This window comes from Dermacentor andersoni, chromosome 4 (assembly GCF_023375885.2).
Source record: "Dermacentor andersoni chromosome 4, qqDerAnde1_hic_scaffold, whole genome shotgun sequence".
Taxonomy (NCBI): Eukaryota; Metazoa; Arthropoda; class Arachnida; order Ixodida; family Ixodidae; genus Dermacentor; species Dermacentor andersoni.
Genome location: NC_092817.1, coordinates 161608849 through 161629366, shown reverse-complemented (window position 1 = coordinate 161629366; position 20518 = coordinate 161608849). Strand labels below are relative to the sequence as shown.

At 41.3% G+C, this 20518-nt stretch overlaps 1 long non-coding RNA gene across 2 annotated transcripts; it reads left to right on the top strand.

Moving 5' to 3' along the window:
• The first annotated feature begins 6639 nt into the window (after nt 1-6639).
• LOC140217398 (uncharacterized) lies at nt 6640-17966 on the top strand. Of its 2 annotated transcripts, XR_011893956.1 has the most exons (5): nt 6640-7074; nt 7826-7916; nt 12053-12238; nt 14057-14218; nt 17861-17966. It is a non-coding gene; the product is annotated as an uncharacterized lncRNA (long non-coding RNA). The 2 variants fall into 2 exon arrangements; XR_011893955.1 differs by lacking the exon at nt 6640-7074 and having other exon boundaries at nt 7452-7916.
• The last annotated feature ends 2552 nt before the right edge of the window (nt 17967-20518 follow it).

Below are 20518 nucleotides of genomic sequence, written 5' to 3'. Positions count from 1 at the left end.
AAATAGTCCCTGCATTCGTTGTCAGGAAGTCACCGTGATGCCGCCATCGCTCCAACTTTGTCATCCGATTCTCCACATACCATTGTCGTCGTACACTCGTCGTTCTCCATTGTTCTGATGCCGTCGTCGTCATACCATCGACGTCATTTCAGAATCATCATCCCAATGCCGCGATGCCTTTGTAGTCATACCACCTTCGATCGGCTGCGCGAGTGCATGCTCAGAAAGCTTTAAGCACACGAGGTTCGGAGAGTAGGTCAGTAGTCTAAACGAGAACACTATAAGACACTCTCTACAGTGAAATTAAATAGATAAAGCAGGATCTTCAGATATTCAAGTGGTTCGGCGAGCTCCGGGAGCGAAAACACGAAGCAGGGACGGTATTATTTAGAGATTCCTTTCTTTCTATTCTGTTGTTTTCTTATCCTCCCGCGTTCGCGGCCGACTGACCCGGGTAATAACGCGGACACAGCGTCGCTTGGACTACTGACGGTGCGCGAAAAAGAATGACCATTGAAATAGAATCGTTACATTACCGCGCCTAAGTTGCTAAAACAATCGCTTCTTCCGGTGTCTTGATCCTCTTTTATCAGATGCTACATCATAGACAAAATTTGTAACGTAACGGGCGGATACGTAACGGATACGGACGACACGTAGGGAGATACCTGTCGTCAGAGCGCAAACTCTCGCAGCGCCGACGCGAGCGCCGCGGTGCGGCTCGCGGCCGCTCCGCCGACTGGAGCCGTGGGCCGCGTATTTTTGACCGCGACTGTACCTATTGCTTCCCTGGTTACCTAGTGATCCTCCAGTCCCCATTTCGAGGAGTTATTATTTCATAGAAGCTCCTGCCACGCTGCGACACTATCGCGTTTTGCGCCAGGACATTCAGGCGACCTGTGAGATTGCCCCGGTCAAACCTACACGCTGTCTGCGCGCCACTGAGTGATGTCGGTGACGCCTGTCGACTCCCGCTATATAACCCTGCCCTTTATACTGCACCCTGACTAGCCCCGTGTCAGGGATATTACCCCGAGGGTAGCAGGGCGAGACTGAATTCCAACGCATCTTCTCAAATAATTTTGACGAGACTAAAAGACGAAAATGTTTTCCGTGACAGTTTACTGTGTACTGTTGCACCTCCACTTCTTATTGTTTCTCGTAAATATTTACAAATACACGCTTTTGTGCAACAATATTATTCTCTGCACTATACATAAGGTCTTCACCTGAAGTAGATTCAGACCTGAAGACAACGTTACTGTTAATAATAATAATAATAATAATAATAATAATAATAATAATAATAATAATAATAATAATAATAATAATAATGTCTGTTGTTCACTTGAATTCGTACGTGTTCCAGCCTGCTTAAGCTTTGCTGCCTGTGTGCGGGGCTTCGCAGTCAGGTTATGTACTTGGAACAACAACGAACAAAACATAGCAAAATATATTGACTGAATTCGCAGAAAATGTTTGTGCGGCGTAAGAACGAACAAACAGAAAACTAACAGTGCAAATGACAGTAGATTTTCCGCCGTGTGCACCTTCACACATGAAATGAAAACATTAAGAAAGAAAACAGTAAATTACCTCAGTCTGTATTGTCGTTCGACCACGATCGAAGGAACTTCTTATGATCTTTTAATCCGGTAATGCTCGAGAGAGTTCGCATTTTATTGAAGTAATAAGGAACATAGTAGATGCGGGTTTTTTGCTATAGGTGGAGAAGATGCGGGGTGTGACATACTTTTTCTGCTGACGGAGAGACCGTACTTTAACATTGTAGATTTTAAAGGAGCTATGAAAGAAGCGTTTGTGTCAAATGTCAAAGATAAATGCGTGTGTACAAGTGGCATGTCAAAATCTTTCATACTGGCTTTGGCTGACTTATCGTGGTAGTTGGTTCCATAGACGAGATTGGTTGCGATTCTGTGTAATATGCAACTTAGCGGGTTTAATTTATATACGGACGCTGTGCCGTAATTTGTTATTCCGTATAGTAATAAGGACTATTCTAATTCCTTATATACCATTTTTCTAACCGACACATTGCAAATAGATCGTAGAGCACATGTGCAAACATACACTAAGCGTAAGCGTTTGGCTAACCACGTACAGTTCCTCCAATGAAAATATACATTTTAGAATATTCTAAATACTTCGTTTGGGCTATGAAAACGAAGTAGGCCTGATGTTAAGATTAATAAAACTCGGATTAGCGTTAAACCGTTCTGTCCAAAAATTCACATACTGTTGCACTCTGTATGAGGCTTCTTCATATGCTTCACTTTTTATCGCCAGATTAGTATCATCCACGACTAAAAACAGCTGTGAGTTCAGTGGAAGACAGATCATATAATTGACGTAAATATTAAATAAGAAGGGTCCTAAAATTGAGCCCTGAGGAACACCTATCGAAACGTTCAACACTGAGCTATGTCATCCACTTATGTGGACACACTGGGCTCGATCAGTAAAGCAACATTAAAAAACGACTTGTAGGGACCTCTGAAAGCTAAATTATCGAGTTTATCTAATTGTAGATTATGATGATATGGTAACGAAGGCTTTTTTGCAAATTAATAAAAAGTGTAAGGACAAGGTTATTGTTATCTATTTCATCGCAGACTAGGTTATGAAAATCCTCCAGTAGGTTTGCAGTACTTTTGCCTGTGCGAAAATCGTACTGGGCGGTACTTAGTAGATGGTACTTATCAAGAAATGATTTCATGATAAGATGTGCAATTCTTTCCATGATACAAGAGATGGAGAACATTGCGATTGGTCTATAATTATTATAATCCCTTTTAGAGCCTTTTTTGTGGAATGGTCTTATTGCACTTATGTTCATGTACCTGTGAACTAGGGCAGTTATTAAAGCTTCACTAATAATAAAAAGCAATATACTTTTAAGTTTGTGAATAAGGCACTATGAGATCCCTCGTCCTAACATTATCATATGCTGGCGATACCGCTATTGACATTGTTTTTAACACACCCCACAATTCCGGCTCTTTAACAGTAGGCATGTAAGCTGAATGAATGCTCGAAGCAACAGCAGTGTCGTCCGCCATTTGCTTCCTTGTCTGTACAGGAAGATAAAAGATTCTACAAAGTGCTTATTGAACTCAGTTTCCAAGTCTACCTTGTTTTTATCTGGAAAGGCCTGTCCTAAAGTATCATCAATGCTTTTCTTGGGCGGCTTTCCTACGGTGCTTTGCACGAAGTTCCGTGCTTTTTACATCCCTACGTCATGCCTAAAATTGATTTAGCCGGTACTTTTTTTGCCAGTAGAAGTTTTGCTGTAATATTATTTCGTAGTTGCCTGAATTCTTCTGTTGGTACAAGGTCGTGCGGGTGCTCATTGCACCTTCCTAAAAGTTTACTTTCAATGTAGGATAACTTAATATTTTTCTTATTTATTGAAGGGCTTGCCTGCTTTCGCTGTTTCAGCCTTACCTTTGTTTTCGAGTTATTGTAAATTGACTTAAGTTGCTCTAGAAGTTGAATAGAAGTTAATTAGTTTTTCTACTCTGCTATTATTTATGACAAGCCTTTTGCGGGTCATTCCAGTGCCGCCATTTTACTATCTCTTGACAACGTACGGGAAACGAAATAATGATCACCAAATTTTTCTTTAATAGTACAGCCGAACGTTTCCTGTTGCGTTACGCTTGTACCGATGCATGTCTGTGTTAATCTAATGTGAAGAAATTCTTCTCCCGTATAGCCCTGAATTTTATTCTGCAAGCCAAAGCTGACCAACAAGGTCAATTACTCACTTACACCTACCTTAATAGTCACCGAAATGTGACTATTAAGGTAAATCTCCAGCGAGAATCACGCGTTTATTCACTCTATATATAGTAACGAATCTAGGGAGCTCCTCTAAGAAATGCAACATTCTTGCTAGGACATCTGTAGATAGCACAAACTAACAATTCCTCTTCATGGTTTATAAGAGTAAGCGCTACAACTTTCACTTCATCTAAATAAACCTTCAAGACTTCACAAAACCAGCAGTTTTTTTTCAAAACTACTAGCACTCCTCCACCTCGTCAAGGCGTGTGACTGAAAATTCTGTGTATTATAATGAGAGCAATCAGACTCACTGATATTGATCTCTGATAATATTATGACCTCCAGAAAAGCTACAACATTGTACAAGTACATTTTTAACATTTTCCAATTCTTGTGAAGGCTTCTCGCATTGACATAGATAAGATCAAGACTTTTACAAGAATGAACTGACACGAATTCCCGGCGTATCTTCATCTATTCAGAAAAGGAACGTACGTGCACTCTCATTCATCCCCTTATCTTGCGTAGGTCCACCTAATTCTATGCTAAAATAAGAGGAGCACCTTGAATTTTCCATACAAATATACAACCATTTCGCACCCAAACCTATTTGTAGTGCCTTTCAATTCCTAGACGCTTTGTCACCCATTGAAGCTTTTTGGTTAGGGGTGTTTGACTTTCGTTGATGCAAATGTTATCATGTTTCAGCGAGTTTCATTTCGCAAACTATTTTCTCTCGTTTGGTGGAACGGACTAATATGGGGGCCTCAGCATCTGCTTTGCCTTTAATCCGGCGCACTGCTTCGAATTCCTCATTGCTGGGAACGGAGAGTTCGAGCCTGCCCGCAAATGAAGTTATAACTGTTCTCAAGTATTCGCTCTCATTGCACTTGAAATCACGTATCTCCAGATTATTACATCTTGAATAGGATTCCATTCTATTCATCTCCATTTCCAGCTGAGAAAGTCTAGTGTCCTTTGCTAACAGTTGAACCTCTATATCCGTAGTTCTTTTCATTTACACTGTAAAAAATTTCCGTAATTATACGGAGGATTTCCGTCATTATACGGAGAACTGCAGTGTAAAAATACGGAAACTATGCCATATTTCAAAAATACGGCAAAATCTGCCGTTAATATACGGAAAGTGCTCTCCGTTTTCAGCTTTACGGACATTTTCACTGTAATCATATGTACGGCTATACACTGTTTTGTACGAAACAGACAGAATTCCGTATTTTTGTTATGCGAACATCCGTATTATTGTGAGAAAACTTAAGCTGTCTGAATGAGCGCTCGTACTCGTAAAGTTTCAGCTAACAATATTTTATTGAACACGCAAACTGTACGCATTATGAAGATGCGTACAAAATGTGAGAGCTAGCCTTCTACCAAAAGCTGCAATAACAGACCGTATAAATATATATACGCATCTTCTATTGCGGTCGCAGTTTGCCGCGCATATGGGCCTCGCTGATCATATGCGCAAATATATGCGTGTTCTCGCAATGTTCTCAAATTAAGCGCTTTGTAGTTAATAACACAGCATATATGTTTAAGTGAACGAAGAGCCGTGGACATACGTGCATACGTAAACAAGCTTGCAGCATTCAGGTGCTGGTGCACTGGGAATGACATTGGTGCTCTGTATACGCCAAAAATTGTGTGCACTCTAAATCAGTACCGAAACGCAGGGAGTGGTAAATGACCGTAACGGCATTTACATTTTGCAACAAATGGTCTCGAAGGGGGCTGGCGGCCTATAGATCCAAGTACAACGGTCGGATGAAATTTTCGAATGCGGCAAGCAATTAACCCAAGTGTCAAAGGGCATTGCTGAACTGCAATGTAGTTGGTTTAACTCATTCCCATAATATTTACAAAATATCTCGTCTCTGACAATAACTGCCCATTCATTGAGACAAATCGATTACGCATAATCTTCACTGTTCATGTGTTAATTCTTGCGATAAGATGTAATCGCAAACATTTGGCGCTTCATCTTGAACCAAGACCGGTATAAGCGCGCTCGTTCTTGTACGGTAGAATAAAGAACGCGAACATGCACCGACATGTGTGTAAACTACTGGAAGGTGACTGAAGATGAAGGACCTATTACCGTGCTAGTACTGTGTGTACTGTCAAAAAGAAGAAAAAAATAATACGGAAAGAAAGAATGCCCAGCGCCGAGATGTAACGATTCAAGCTTTATTTCTTCTTGACCTAGAATGCAACACCATTAGTTCCATGTGCTTTATATATGGGTAATGTTATGACACAACTCATTATTTACCCGTTCATTACATGCACCAACCAGCCCAAATTATCACTATACTAGAGATTATGGACGCATCGCAGTGCATTTTTTTGCACTTCATTGCAGCACAGGGGTTAGCTATCCCCAGTAGCGAACGCTTTGGTTGACCTCCCTGCCTTTCTGCTTCTTGCATTCTCTCTCCCTTTGTATAAAACGCACTAACTTGTGGGAGAGAAAGTGTTCTCCTCTTTTAGAATTCAATTATTTGTCAAGCAATTATATTGCAGTTGCAGTAACTGTATCGACCGGGTCCCGGTCGAAGAAACCAACAGCTGGCGTTTCAAGACAACAGTGAACTGTTATGTTTATTGCGCTGGGCTTTTTATACCAGAGCGAGGGAAAGGGGGTAGTGGAAATAGAGGGCAAGGAAAGGCACGTGTCGTTCCAGCGTGCCAAGATAGCTTGTGCTCGTTGAACTGATACGATACAGTAACTAGAGCACAAAGGCGAAAACGAAACCGATTCTGAAAACGAAACCGGCACCAGGGGGCAGCGCGCGCTGCGCGTCCGTTAGGAGTGGCAGACGGAGCTGCACATGTGTAGTGAGCCGGAATTCTTCGTGTCGTGTTGTAAAAGTTGTTAATTTGCCGTAAATATCTCTTGATTTGTACTCAAGAGTGAAGCAAGACTCCAAGGAAGAGAGATTGACGCATCGGGAGCGAAGGACAGAAACGATGGATGGTTACGCTGCTTGGGTCTCGGCACGTTCGAATTGGCAAAGTTCCGAATTTGTCGCTGTGTTTTGTACGCTTGTGCGCTCGTCATTTGCCGTCATCGCGCGGAGATATTTGCGCTGGATGTCTTTCACTTCGTGTACAAAACTCTGCACGCTGCGGAATCGAAGAAGTTGTCCTGTGTTTGGGTGCACGTATGCGCTTGGACACGGATATATCCTGCTTGCTCTCAACGGGTGTTCAACAGTCTACGCGCACTTGTTACTTGCTCATGAGGTAAGTCCATTTTAATCTTATTTGGTTTGCATGACGTAGGTGTTAAAATGATGTGTGGTAAGCTGGTGTCGCGAACAGAAATATTGTTCCAAAAGACCACTATGCAACGTCTTAGGGCAAAACTGACGCATGAATGGGGAAAGGGATCACCCTACCTTTTCAGATCGATTCCAGTCGTAGCGCGATCAGCTCGATCGCAATTTCCGTGAGGTACTTCTAACCTTTTGCTCACTCGCGTTAAAAGCGTAGAATAAAACTGCGTTCAGTTGCGCACTTGTATTGACGCTTGTATTGGCTTGAGAGCATACTGTGTCCGATACAAGAACTTCTGTTAAAATACGGAAATAAACGTTCGAGGCAATAGCAGTCGCTCACTACCTGCGATCGTTACTTTCTTGCTTGGGTGCACGTTTTAATTGTGACCAGAAAAAAAAAGTTCTTTGCTCTGGCTGCTCTGCTGTGTTTCCTCGGTGCAACTTTTTGCAGTGCAGCAAGACGTGTTGCTTCGAATGATGTCTGGGCAGTCAAGGCATTCGTGTCAGTAAGCAAGCAGTAAACGGGGTATCAGTGCGAAAAAAATTGGACATACAAGAGAAGCGAATGGCATCATCATTGACTCTTTTATTTTACGAATAATTCAGTTGTATTACTAAAGCGGAGAGTGGATATGCATGAAAGTCAGATTGTATTGATACTCAGCAAAAACAAGGTAACTTATCATTACTAATCAATCCTTTTCTTTTACTGAAAGGCAAGTTGCTGTTGTGCTGGAGCTGAGAAGAGGTCTACTGCCTGCAATGGGTCCATCTCTCTCAAGTTATCGCAGTATTGTAGCTCTCAAAGTGAGTGGATTTTTTTTTCTCTTAGCTATTTGCCACCTGAATCATGACTGCCACCTGCCACCTGAATCAAGCTGTGTAGGTGATCACTGTTAGTGACAATGGAGTGCTGGTGGACAAGCACTCCTTTATGATTGCAACGCATATGACAGAGTGTAGCTGTGGCAGTATGCGAAGGTGTTCATCTATAAGCCAAATTAGGTTCTTTGAGGTAATATGTTAATATATTGATGACATTGGATTGTGGTCTAGCAGGCAAAAATGCTAAACAAGGAGAAGTAATTTTAATTTGCACTTGGTAAGATGTGCAAGCAATTCAGGCTGTTACACATGAAATGGGACATTTGTAGATGTCTTCTACAATGCTGCAGTCCTGAATAGCTTCAGAGTTTAGTGATACCACGATAATTTCTCTGTAAAGCATGCAGCAGAGTTTAGCATTGGGGGAGGCTGGCATCAACCGGCGTCTCCTTACTTAGTTAGTTAAATGGGGTTTAATGGCGCAAAAGCGGCTAAGGCTATGCTGCGCCAAACATGAGGTGTTTTAAAATCCAGTTAATGAAGGAAAAGGCTTTGTTAATAATCTATATTTTATGTAAAAATCCAGTGTCATCTAGAAATTTACGAACGTCACATAATGGGACTAGCGGATCATCACCTAAAATTAGAGCAGGGTGTAAAGGTATGTGTAGTTGACATAATTTGTGCAAAAGTGTTCGTCTGTGTGTTTCAGTCTGCGTACATGTGAGTAATATGTGCATAACTGTTTGTGGCTGTTGACATTTCTCGCATGTTGGTGTGTCTTCTTTCGTAAGTAATTGTGTGTGAGGTGTGTGTGCCCAATGCGTAGTCGGCATAAAACTACATTGATGAACCGCTCCTGATGGTAGCATGACTTCCACTCGCCAACTATGGGTTTCGTGAGATGTAGTTTGTTGTCAGCACAATGGTCCCATTCGCGTTGCCATTTCGCCGTTAAGGCTTTTCTAATCGCGTGGATGCTATCTTTGTATGGAAGTGTTGTCTTTGTTATCTCTTTGTTCGCTGCCATCGATGCATATCTATCGGCTGCTTCGTTACCCAGTATCCCAACATGACTTGGTACCCAGCAGAAGTGGATTGATCTCCCATATTTGTTAAGCGCGACCATGTTTAGTATGTCCCCTAACAGGGGTTCACACTCATATTTTAGGTTTAGAGCCTTCAGTGCACTTAAGGAATCAGTGAAAATGACTGTGTTTTTGTGCTTGCCAGTGATAATCTTTTTAACTACAACCCATACAGTGTAAACTTCAGCAGTGAAAACAGAGGCATGTTTTGGTAGACGAATGCTTCTTTCCCAATTTTCTGTTACGGCCCCTACACCCACGTGTTCTTTTGTTTTGGACCCATCAGTGTAGAATTGCATGTGATTTTGATATTGGTCCTGAAGAGCACGGAATTCTTGTATAATGTGGTCGTGAGGAGTGTCTCTTTTCCTTAAATGTGTTAATGTCCACTCGCACAACTGCGTGAAATCGTACAACGGGGCCAACCATTCTGGTTTCTTGGCAACCTGGAGGACTTCGTGGGGAATTTCATAATCCCGACACTATTGCTCATACCGCAGTACAAGTGGCCTAATCGTGTTTGGTTTATTTGTGTAGTGTAAGCGTGAGTTGCACTGTGTGACGATGTTGTAGCATATGTGTTGCGGTGATGACTGAATTCTGAGTACATAAGGAAATGTGAGGAATGCTCTGGGCTGCTGTAATGAGGGTTCGTTACATTCAACATATAAACTTTGAATAGGTGACGTCTACTTACTGTGAAGTTCAAATGAGATGTTACTGTTAGGGTGACTATATATAATTTATGGTTTAATTCTAATCTTGTATGAGGCAGACATAGTTTACCCACTTCGTTAAACAATAGAGATGTAATATCTATGTATACAAGTATTACCCATTCATTTATGCCATTTGGACAATGGCAGAAATGCATGGGTAATACTTGTGTACATAGACATTACATCACTATTGTTTAACCAAGTGGTGCCCCTGCATGCTAAATTTTACAGGGCTATTATTAAGTAATGTCAACTTTTGTTGTAACATTAAGGCACCTTTTATATTATTACAGATTACCACCATTGTGTACCATCATAGTGTGATATTTACACTAAATGTATTTGACTTTGCTATAAAACCCTGCACAGTGGTGCATCATGAAATGTTTTTCTATAGTTTCTGGCCTCAGAATGCACTTCACGTTATATTCTTGTTTGCAACAAAACTATAATGCAGGTTTCTCTCCTTATATTTTGTGGCACTTCAAACTGCGGCGAGCTAAACCACTGGGCAGCAATACTGGAATCGCTACTGCGTGTGGAGCTGTCTTCAAACACACACAAGGAATACATAATTGCTTTTTTAGCGCAATACAATGGACACAAGAAAGACGACAGAACAAGGCGCTACTCTCAACTGACATCACTTTATTGCGTCCCTCCTTTGTAGACAGCAGAATCTAGAAGAACATGCGCTGTGAACACCATGTGCAGGAATCACCAAGATCTGATCACAAGAGCACACTCATACGACAGAATCCAAAAAAAAACCATATTGAGCACTGTACAAGGTTAAAGAAAGCGCACTAATGCACTGTGACCCCAATGACTGTATGAAGAAAGCTTCCGATTACTCTCTGGCGGTGGTATCACGGCTCTTTTTTAAAATCGTAGTATCACGAAACATTGCGAACATAAGCGATCCATACCAACAGGCACAGGTTCCCATGTGGCTCAACATTGTAAAATATGGAAGTGCAAAGCCATGTTTCGTGATACTATGATTGTGAAAAAGTGCTGTGATACCACCGCCCGAGAGTTATCGGAAGCTTTCTTCATACAGTCATTGGGGTCACAGTGCATTAGTGTGCCTTCTTTAACCTTGTGCAGTGCTCAATATGGTTTTTTGGATCCCGTCGCATGAGTGCGCTCTTGTGATCGGTTGTTGGTGGTCCCTGCACATGGTGCTCACTGCACATGTTCTTCTAGATTCAACTATCTATAAAGGAGTGACGCAATAAAGTGATGTCAGTTGAGAGTAGCGCCTTGTGCTGGTCGTCTTTCTTGTGTCCATTGTTTTGCGCTAAACAAAGTATTTATGGATTCGCACATACTAGCCCGCCAATGCATTGTGTTGAACGCAAAGAAATGCTGCTTTGCCTTCTTTGACTGTGTTGCGGGCACTTCTGAAGTACTGTCTGTCCAATAACCTTGGTGGCATGGAAGTGCCGTCCACTTCTATGCGTTGCTTTCTGTTTCATTGTGGCATCACATCACATTATATTCATAATGTGTATGTACTTTTTCTAAGATACCCATATTCCTATCCTTGTGTTATATTTGCTGTCGCATTATTTATGTGCAAATGACCAGTGCTCCAAGTTCCATTTTATCGCAAAGTAAACTACTGGTACCTAAACAGTTCTGTATATCAGAAAACCAAAGCCGAACTGCTGAACACTATCAAGCAGCAGCCTTAGTACAGTGTCAAGTAGTCAGATTTTATTGGTTATGCAGAGGCGCACAGCGTACCTCTTTATTACTTGCTGAACAATTAAGCTGTGTGAAAACTATTTATGTAGCTTCAACCACATGCGATTGGCCATTGTTCCTGCCCTCAGCAAGTGTGGAAGATTATCATGGCATTTCTTTTTCTAACTCTTTTTCCTTATTACAGTGGGATTACTGCATGTGTAAGTAGGAAACGGATCACATAGGCAATCAAAAGCCAACAACGTGTAAACTTGGAACATTGATTGTACAGTTTGATGGCCCAGAATAAGTAGAAATACACCATAAATGATTGACGATTAACTTTTACTTGACACAGGGCTAGAGCATACAGTAAGCATACTGTATGCTCATACGGTGTCACATCAATTTAAATTTTAGTGTAGCTTTACAGTGTACGCTTCTATTGTTGCATTCTGTCAGAGGGATGGTAATGTTTCGCGTGTCTAGCAACTAGACTGTCTATATACAGTAGTAAAAATGTGCGAACTGTATTTTTTAATGATTTGATAGAATGTGTAGAACAATAAAGCCATACAATCAACGCACGGTGATGTGACTTTCTCTGCACATGTTGCAGGTTCAAAAAAGTATGGTGGAAGCTGTTGCCAAGGTTCCGACCAGAAAAGACAGCCAGTATAAAAGGGTCCACACCACTGATCTCTACTACAGGGGATGGACAGCACATCGAGCACTCTCGACTGAAGCCAACCTTGTCCCGGAAGTTGGTGCTTCACAACTTTGCGGCAGCACTTCGTTTGCACGGGTGTGTGGCATTTCTTCCCCTAACATGCCTGCCCGATGTGCCATAAACTACCCAAGCAGTGTTTCGAGGTGTCCAGAATTTTTCCATTGCAGTGTCTACAGTGTAGCTAACATAAGTGGCGTGCAATGGGGACACTGGTAAATGAGAAAAAACTTGATATAAGAGAACACTATCGTATACGGGTTCAGATTGTCATAAAAGCGCTTACCAGACATGTAGAGACCTCCTAAAATGTAAAAAAACCACAAAGAAAAGTTTTTCGGCAGCAATATTATCTGATCGCACGCACTAGTTAGTCCACCATATGCCCTGCTTCCAGGACAAGCGCCTGCATGACACCGCATTTTCACTGGCTTCACCTGCATCCGGTGCAGTGTGCTGCATCCAGCAAAACATTAGAAATCACTGGTGCACAGTGTTTTCTGTCCCCTTTCTCGACACCTACTGAACACATGGTAAACTGTTTCCAAAGCAAAAAAACAGAGGCAAAGGGCTCTGAACACATTGCATTTTAAAGTGGCTGGTACTGGGTAACGCAAGTACTGTGGCATAGTAGATTTGCACCAGGCAACCTGGGCGCCCAAAAAGGCTGCTGTTTACTTGCAAATGGCCAACGTATTGTGAGCATGTTGAAGTTCTTTTTTTATTCTCATCGCTTATTTAGCTAGTGGAGACAGCTTTCACAACTGGAGAAGAAGCCTTGGAAGCATGAAACACTTCACAAAACCAGCTTCAATATAACGTGTCTGCATCACAATTTCATGGCTGCATGAGTGAACCCTCTGGTTAACATGTAAGAGTGTTCATGATGTTTGCCATGCATTATCCACTTTATTTACAGGTCAACCCTATCTTGAGATTTAAGCTGATGTTGCGTTTAGAGAAATTATGGCCGAGAGCCAGCTTTTGAGAATACAGATTGAGCTCGACAGATTAAACGCCAGAACAAGTCGTTGAGGATTTCAGATCAAGAATCTTCAAAGGCCAGTTCATTTAGTGGTGTTAATATTCTGCTCAAAGTTGTTGATTGTTACGTTCATATGGTGCCCAAGCATTGCGGTAACAACTTCACTTGGAGTACATAGCAAGGGTGTATTCGACGTAAGCTGCTGGCTTTCTTCTGTGTTTTCAAAAACTGGTTTCTTGTTCAGTTTAAATTTTCAAATTTTGCATTGTTTATTAGGTGTTGTGTCCTTTTTCCTTTTCCTGCAGCTTCTTAGTTAAACATCTGAATAGTGAACACAACTTGACCTTTTGCTTGATTTTCTAGATTACACGCCCTCGATGCAAAACAATTTCACTTCAAAACTGCTTGTACTGTACTGAAAGAATAACTTGAAGCAGCCATAGCCACCAATAACACGCAAAAGATGATTATGAAAATTGTAATATTGTTTTTTGATCTACAGGGTGTCTTAACTATCGTGCACCAAAATTTAGAAATATGTAAATGCGATGTAACTAGACAAAATGAAGGTAATGTTGTTTGCCGTCGCTTGGAGATACTCTGATTATATTTTGCATTCTGCCTAATTACATAATTCTTAATTAGTTAATAAATATCTGAAATAATTAAATGAAATGTGTCAATGAAAAGTTGTAGAGCAATATGAAAGCCTCCTTATACACTTTTTTGTTACTGTTACTCATTGTGTGCTACATAAAAGTGTTTTTCCAAGGAATGAGCCTGCGAATACACATAAAGTGTCTTGAGTGGCCAGTCATGTGTCAGTTTTGTGGTGCAAAGCCACGAATACACCTTAAATGGGTTCTTTTAAGAAAAAGACTTGGCTCAGAAAATTATCCTTCTTTATGCAGCCTGTGGAGACAAGGTTTCTTAGACATGGCCATAGCCCTCAAGGAAGATGCCGAGGCCACAGGCAGTTCCTCCAGTGACCGTGAAAAGGTCCCCTGGGGCACAAGTCTAATTTGGCACCCCTACCTTTCTCCTGCAGCTTTTCTGTCTACTTAGCTAACCAGGTGGGTCAATGATGGCAAAGGTAAAAAAGAATCAACAGCTTCAAACGTAGAACTTGCTCAAGCTCAACGCATTTTTGGTGTGAAGTTTTTCCCTTATCATTTATCAAAAAACGGGTAATAAGTATATGCTATAGTCTTCATACGGACGCCTCTTTCCCACAGAGAATTAGCAGTAAAAAAAGCAGCTTATGAAGGCTTGAATATTAGCTAGGATGATGTGGCATAGATAGGATAATGATTATGAATGTTTCTGGTAAAGGTAGTGGTAGTAGAGTGAATAATCAGTTTATATATAGATTAAAAGACATTTCGTTCCAATGCCAGAATTTTAAATCATCCCAAATAATTCTTGCGTTTGATAGTCTATGCGCATTGAGTGACAGTGCTTTTTGATGCTTGCTTCTTGCTGACATCATTTTTATGCTGCATAATTCACCTGTTTAAATTCCCTATTTCTCCCGTTCAAGCAACTTTACATTCATCATAACATACCTTGTAGATGAGTTCCAGAAACTTGCTGATGAGATTAGGGGGGGCGTGCACACCAGGCTTAGATATGCATTCAAGAGCCTCATATCTTGCAAATGTTAGAAATACTCCTGCTAAGCAAGTTCTTGGTGTCATACAAGGTTATTTGCGAATACGAATTTGCGTAAATTTAGAAAACAGTCAATCTAAAGCATGTCAAGCAATATCGCTGACAGTACACACACAATACAACGGAACTAAATACAAATAAATATAGCACCAAATGCAGAATCATTGGCATGATGCCATTCTTTCAGTGGAATAAAATCTGTCCTGCGTTGTAAATCTGGAATCCTTTATAATCCAGACTACTAAATGCCTCATGAGGGTTGTGACGTAAAATATACGTGTATTTATTCCTCGTTTTTTTACTTTAAGACCCGATAATGCTTAAACAGCAGTGAAAGAACTGAGATCACGGTACTTAATACTTTATATTGCTCCAGAAATCCGTTTTTCTGCCGATCGCAGCATTTGACACTAACAATTTTTGACAGAAAATGTGAGACAGAAGGCACATAACACTTAAGGTGGTGCTATTCACTTTGATTGTTTGGGAACAAAACTCATAATGTACATGTTATGGCCCTACGTGTCATTGCCTTTGAACAACAAAAAGGTAGGGGGTTTGCGTTTTGCAAAACTGCATGGAGGTTTTTACTGTGTGCAATTAAAATTAGAAACCTTCACAGCTGATACTAAATGCATTCTCCACAGCTTTAGGTTATACAGGTGCACTACTTTACACAGAACACACTCTTACCTCATCACTGCCCACACTCTTAGGCAAAGTTACACCCTTTGGAGTGCCCCTTCTGCCACACAATGATAATCGTCATCTGCCTTGTTGCGTTTCCTTTCTTTAACGCTGCGAGCCCTGTACTTTCCAGTAACGAACGGCATGCACATTATCAGCATGATAGCATTCCCGAAAGGAAAGTAGCGGGCGTGGCGTTTTAAAGAAAGGAAACACATCAAGGCAGATAATGATTATTCTTGTGTGGCAGAAGGGGCACTCCATAGGGTGTAACTGCCTAAGAGTGCAGGTGGTGATTCAGTTTCTTCAAAGGTGTTTCATTGTATGGGATGGCACATCGCTCTTCACTTATTTGCAGAATATTGCATTCCGATTGTGTCATATGAGATGAATCCATTAGAGAGCTTTAACTTGCCCTAAATTTATTACAGGTCTGTACTGGCAAACTGGCAGCAGCTTGCAGTGCTTGTGGAAAAACAATTGTAACTGCCATATTATATGTAACTGCTAGTGCACAGGCATCGGCAGCAGCAATGGTTAGGGTACACTTGTTTCTTCTGTTCTGGGGTATGCATCCTCCACGAGAAAGTAGTTTTTTTCGTCTTCCTCTTCTACCACATTGGAATGTGAAATGGGGTGTAATTTGTAGGGTATACTCTTGCATAAACTTCATGAGCATTTATTCTTGTCTGTGCCACAGATCATTGTTGCTACCACTATAAAAGCAGTTTACAGCACCCGTAGGGAACAATCTGTGAATCTTTAACGAACAGTAAGGATAATGAATAATCGAATAATTTTTAGTAATTTTCAACAAATTTAACACTCTTTGCTTTCCACTGTGGTGTTTTTCAAACTGTAATGTTGGCACAAAGTTTGTCTGCAGGATGTCATTTTGTGTGAATCAGTGCACTTGTGCGCATAACACCTCATCGTCAACAATCTGTTGCACAGAATGTCATTAGCTTTCGTATGCATTGGTCACTATCGGCTGCTCCTTTGTTAGTTGGAATGTAGCATTTATGTAAAGCACATTTGATGTTCTAACAAAAAGCATTGTGCCCTCTTATCTTCTAATTCTCCTACTTGATGCCTAGTGCTATAATAGCATGGTTGACACCATGAGAGTCAGTGTGGTGTATAATTGTGTTTGGTGAGGGGGGGGGGTGTACATTAACTTAAGCAACTTTTCCAGACCACTTGAATCAATATTGTGGAATGCTGGTTTTTTTTTTCAATCACTGTTACCAAGTTTCACTTTGGTTGTGGCAACAAGTTTAATGTAGTTCGCTAGCACTCCTGCCAACACATATAATGTGCAGGCATCTGTGTTGAAAAAAAGACCAGCTAATGGTTTGCGAGGAGCTAAGGTCCATTTAGACCATTAAATTTTGAGCTTACACCGGTGGAAATAACTGGTGAATGAAAGCACACCCAGGAGAACTGACCATAATATTTTCTTTCAATATAATAATGCTGAAGCTTTGAACTGCATATGAACTGACTTGTTTAAAAAATGACCCATTTCCTTGTTCAAGTAAGACAAAAGTTCCACAGGAAGACAGAAACTTGAAGCCGTCAACAGCAGCATGAATATAAACAGCGCTCGACGTTTTGCAATCTTGCACCTGGTTATCATATTGTCCATCCCATTTTTTTCCACAGGCTGTTCTTTACTGTTTTATGGTCATACCCAGTTTAATTTTAATGTCCCTATTTTTTAATATTTCGTTAATATATCTTTTCTTCATCGCCTTTTAACAAAATATATATTCGTAATGTGCCTTCATTTACCATTTGCAGTGATCTTAACTAGATGCATCTTGATACAAAATTTATTTTCCCTAATTCTTCGTTTTCCTTTTCCAAAAGTGCAAACTGTTTATCTTGATACCTATTTTGTCTTCTCGGAAGATTAGGTCTACTGGATTAGTGACTGCTTACATGTGTACATCATTTTCTGTTTTGGTCACCCCTACTCTTTGCAAGAACTGACAGTAGTGCTCATACCCGCTCCATCACAATCACCACTGCTAAGCACACCCTTCCTTCCTTTATTTTAACACTTTGGCTTCTCTTGACCTATTATATGCACCAGTTTCTTCCCCAATGAGGCTAGGGGCCAGTGAGCTATGCACAGTCCAAAACAACACAGCCAAGGAAAACATTTGCTACCCTAATGACAAGCACCTATGTCGAAATGTTGGCTATAGCAACATCCCTTGTTCCAACAATGTTGGTCTACTTACATGTTTTTCTAACACAGAAGTTACTGCTTTGTCGTGTTCTGTGATTATACTTTTTTGCCGCTTTCTTTAGGATGGATATTCACGAATACTATTTGTTTCTCCTAACAGCAGCAAGTTTATCCTTGCAAGCATTTTGGGTCAAGAACAACTTTCACCAGGAAGAAGTGCAAGACGAGTGATTGAAGAAAATAAAGTTGCTTCTGTGATCTAAGAACTTGAGGACTGAAATGTTGCACCTTTGTGTATATATGCTATGCAGTGCATTCATATCACAAAGTGCAAAGTGTTTTATCTCTGCAGCCATGTCAGTGTGTTGGCAAGACAATTTTCTCAATGGTGACCTGCTGCTTTGTCTATGAGCTGCCTTCATGACATTTGCATTTAAGGCGATGTACTATCCTGGACAAAAGTACCCTGGAAGTGCGAGCGTTGACCAAATTGCATTTCTGTTCAAGACCGCTGAAAACAGTGGGTTACGTATGCACATTCCGAACGCAGATGGTAGCACGGCTGATCCCAGCAAATAGTGCACCATAAGATTCGGTCGACTCTCGCACGTCCTGGGCAATTTTGTCCCCGATGGCACATTCTTCGAACAATGGATATGCTCTGCAAGATGAAATACGGGAAGCACCTGTACTTTAACGGATATAGTACAGATTTAGCATACGGAGTCTTTCGTTTTCTGAATACGGCAAGCACCTGTATTTTAACGGTTATAGTACAAATTCAGCATACAGTGTGTTCCGTTTTCTGAATACGAGACGCACCGTACTTTTACGGTTATAGTACAGATTCAGAATACAGAGTCTTCCGTTTTCTAGATACAGAAGCACTCGTATCTAGTATTACGGTCTCTCTTTTACAGTTGTCCGTTCTACGGAAATGACCGTTCTTAATTTACGGAAGAGTGTTCGGTCACAAATTACCAGCAAATTTTCTGTAAAGTAAGGAAAATTTTTTTTACAGTGTAGCTCTTCTACTTCTTGCTTCTGGGTATCAAGAGTTCGAAGCACTTCACCATATTTAGAATACAACAAACCGAGCGATTCTTCTATACTCTGTATTGTTAATGCTTGCTTCTCAAGATTTTATTCGTGGTATCGCGTTTAGCCAACTACTCCTCTTGTTTTCTTTCGAGCTCATCAACAAGCGCAGCATGGTATCTAGCTTCGACATGATGTCAACCAAAAAAGATTGATCACTGTCTGCCATTAGCTTCTTAGACTGAGAGCCAGCCCCGTCTCCAGCGTTCGTCAACCGTGTTTTGTGATCCGCCCACGGGGGACACGACCAAGTGCAGATCGCTTCTACTGACATGCTTTTTAGGTTAGACTTTGTGACGCCAGCACATATAACGGTTATCACAATATGTGCAACGGAGGCACTGGTGCAGGTGCAGTTGCTTTCAGGCACGCGAGGCAATCATTGGTAGACATTGTGAACGCAAGTTCGTAGAGCAGAATTTAAATTCAAACGCAGAAAAAGTTACGAAAGGACGCTCTCACCTACACAGGAGAAGGAAGAGCGTTGTGCAACGCTCACGTGCTCTGCCGGACTGCACTCGCTGATAAGCGTCGTTGGCTTTTTAAGCGTGGTCACCCGGTGTCGCCTGCCTTGATTGGCTGCCCCCATGGCGACGCACTCGAAGCCACGGTCTGTGTAGCCATTGGCACTCGCACGGAATCTTCTGCAGTGTACCACGTCGATAAGGGTGTCGCGAATATATTGCGATGGAAATGATAACCGCAATAAAACAATTTTCTTTTGTTCCTCAGGGCCTAAATACAATTACAACATGACCGACGTGTTCATCGCCTGCGGCAGCTGCAAGGTGTTTCGTAGCGACTACATTGAACGAGGTAAAGTATTTGTCGAGAGACCATCCTGTATATTATTGCGTGATATGAAAAAAAAAAATTTTTTTCTTTGGTACTGGTGGAATTTATGCTGCAAATATTGTGACGCAGATCCTCACAGTAGGAAATCGCGGTGTTTAGTATAAAATTAAATTCTAGGATTTTACTTGCCAAAACCACGATAGGATAATGAGGGCTGGCTCCGCAATAATTTTGACCACCTGGGGTTCGTTAAAGTACGACTAAATATAAGTACATAAACGTTTTTGAAGTTTGCCCCCATCGAAAGCGGCATTTTCTTCATCTGTAATGCGTTCTGGCCCGTACATCTTTTTATGTGCCTCCTAGTTGATACACGCACAAATTCCAAGAACACCTGAATTCTTGTGCAGCAAAAATCACTAGTCTACTGCGGTCACAGCGTCTACGAAGTGGCCGGAAGCAGAACGCCTTGCGAACAAAAAACAAAGCTGTTTATTTGGGTAAACTTCCACCCTCCGAACCTAAATACACTTCCACGGTCTTACTAGCAGCGACTGCGCTCATCGAATCTAATGTACTCGAAATTACGCTCGTATGTTGGTACAGAGGGCTAGACATCTGCTCCTGACAGCCCGTGCGATATCTAGCAGTTACACTCTGCACAAGGCCGGTGCGATGTGAGAATGCACGCAGCTTACTTTACGGGATACCTTGTCACATCCCGCTCTGCTTTCCTCAGACGCTTTAAAATATTTTGCCATTAAGAGCACTGTCTGCCGGGCATTGCTTGAAAACAAAAGTGGGGGTAACACAATTCGGCACCCGCGATAAGTAAACCCTCGTGAACTCGAACTCTGATATCGCGAAATATTGGCTAAGTCGAAATTTTTTGGCGTCGTGGTGTCAAATGTATGCATATATTGTT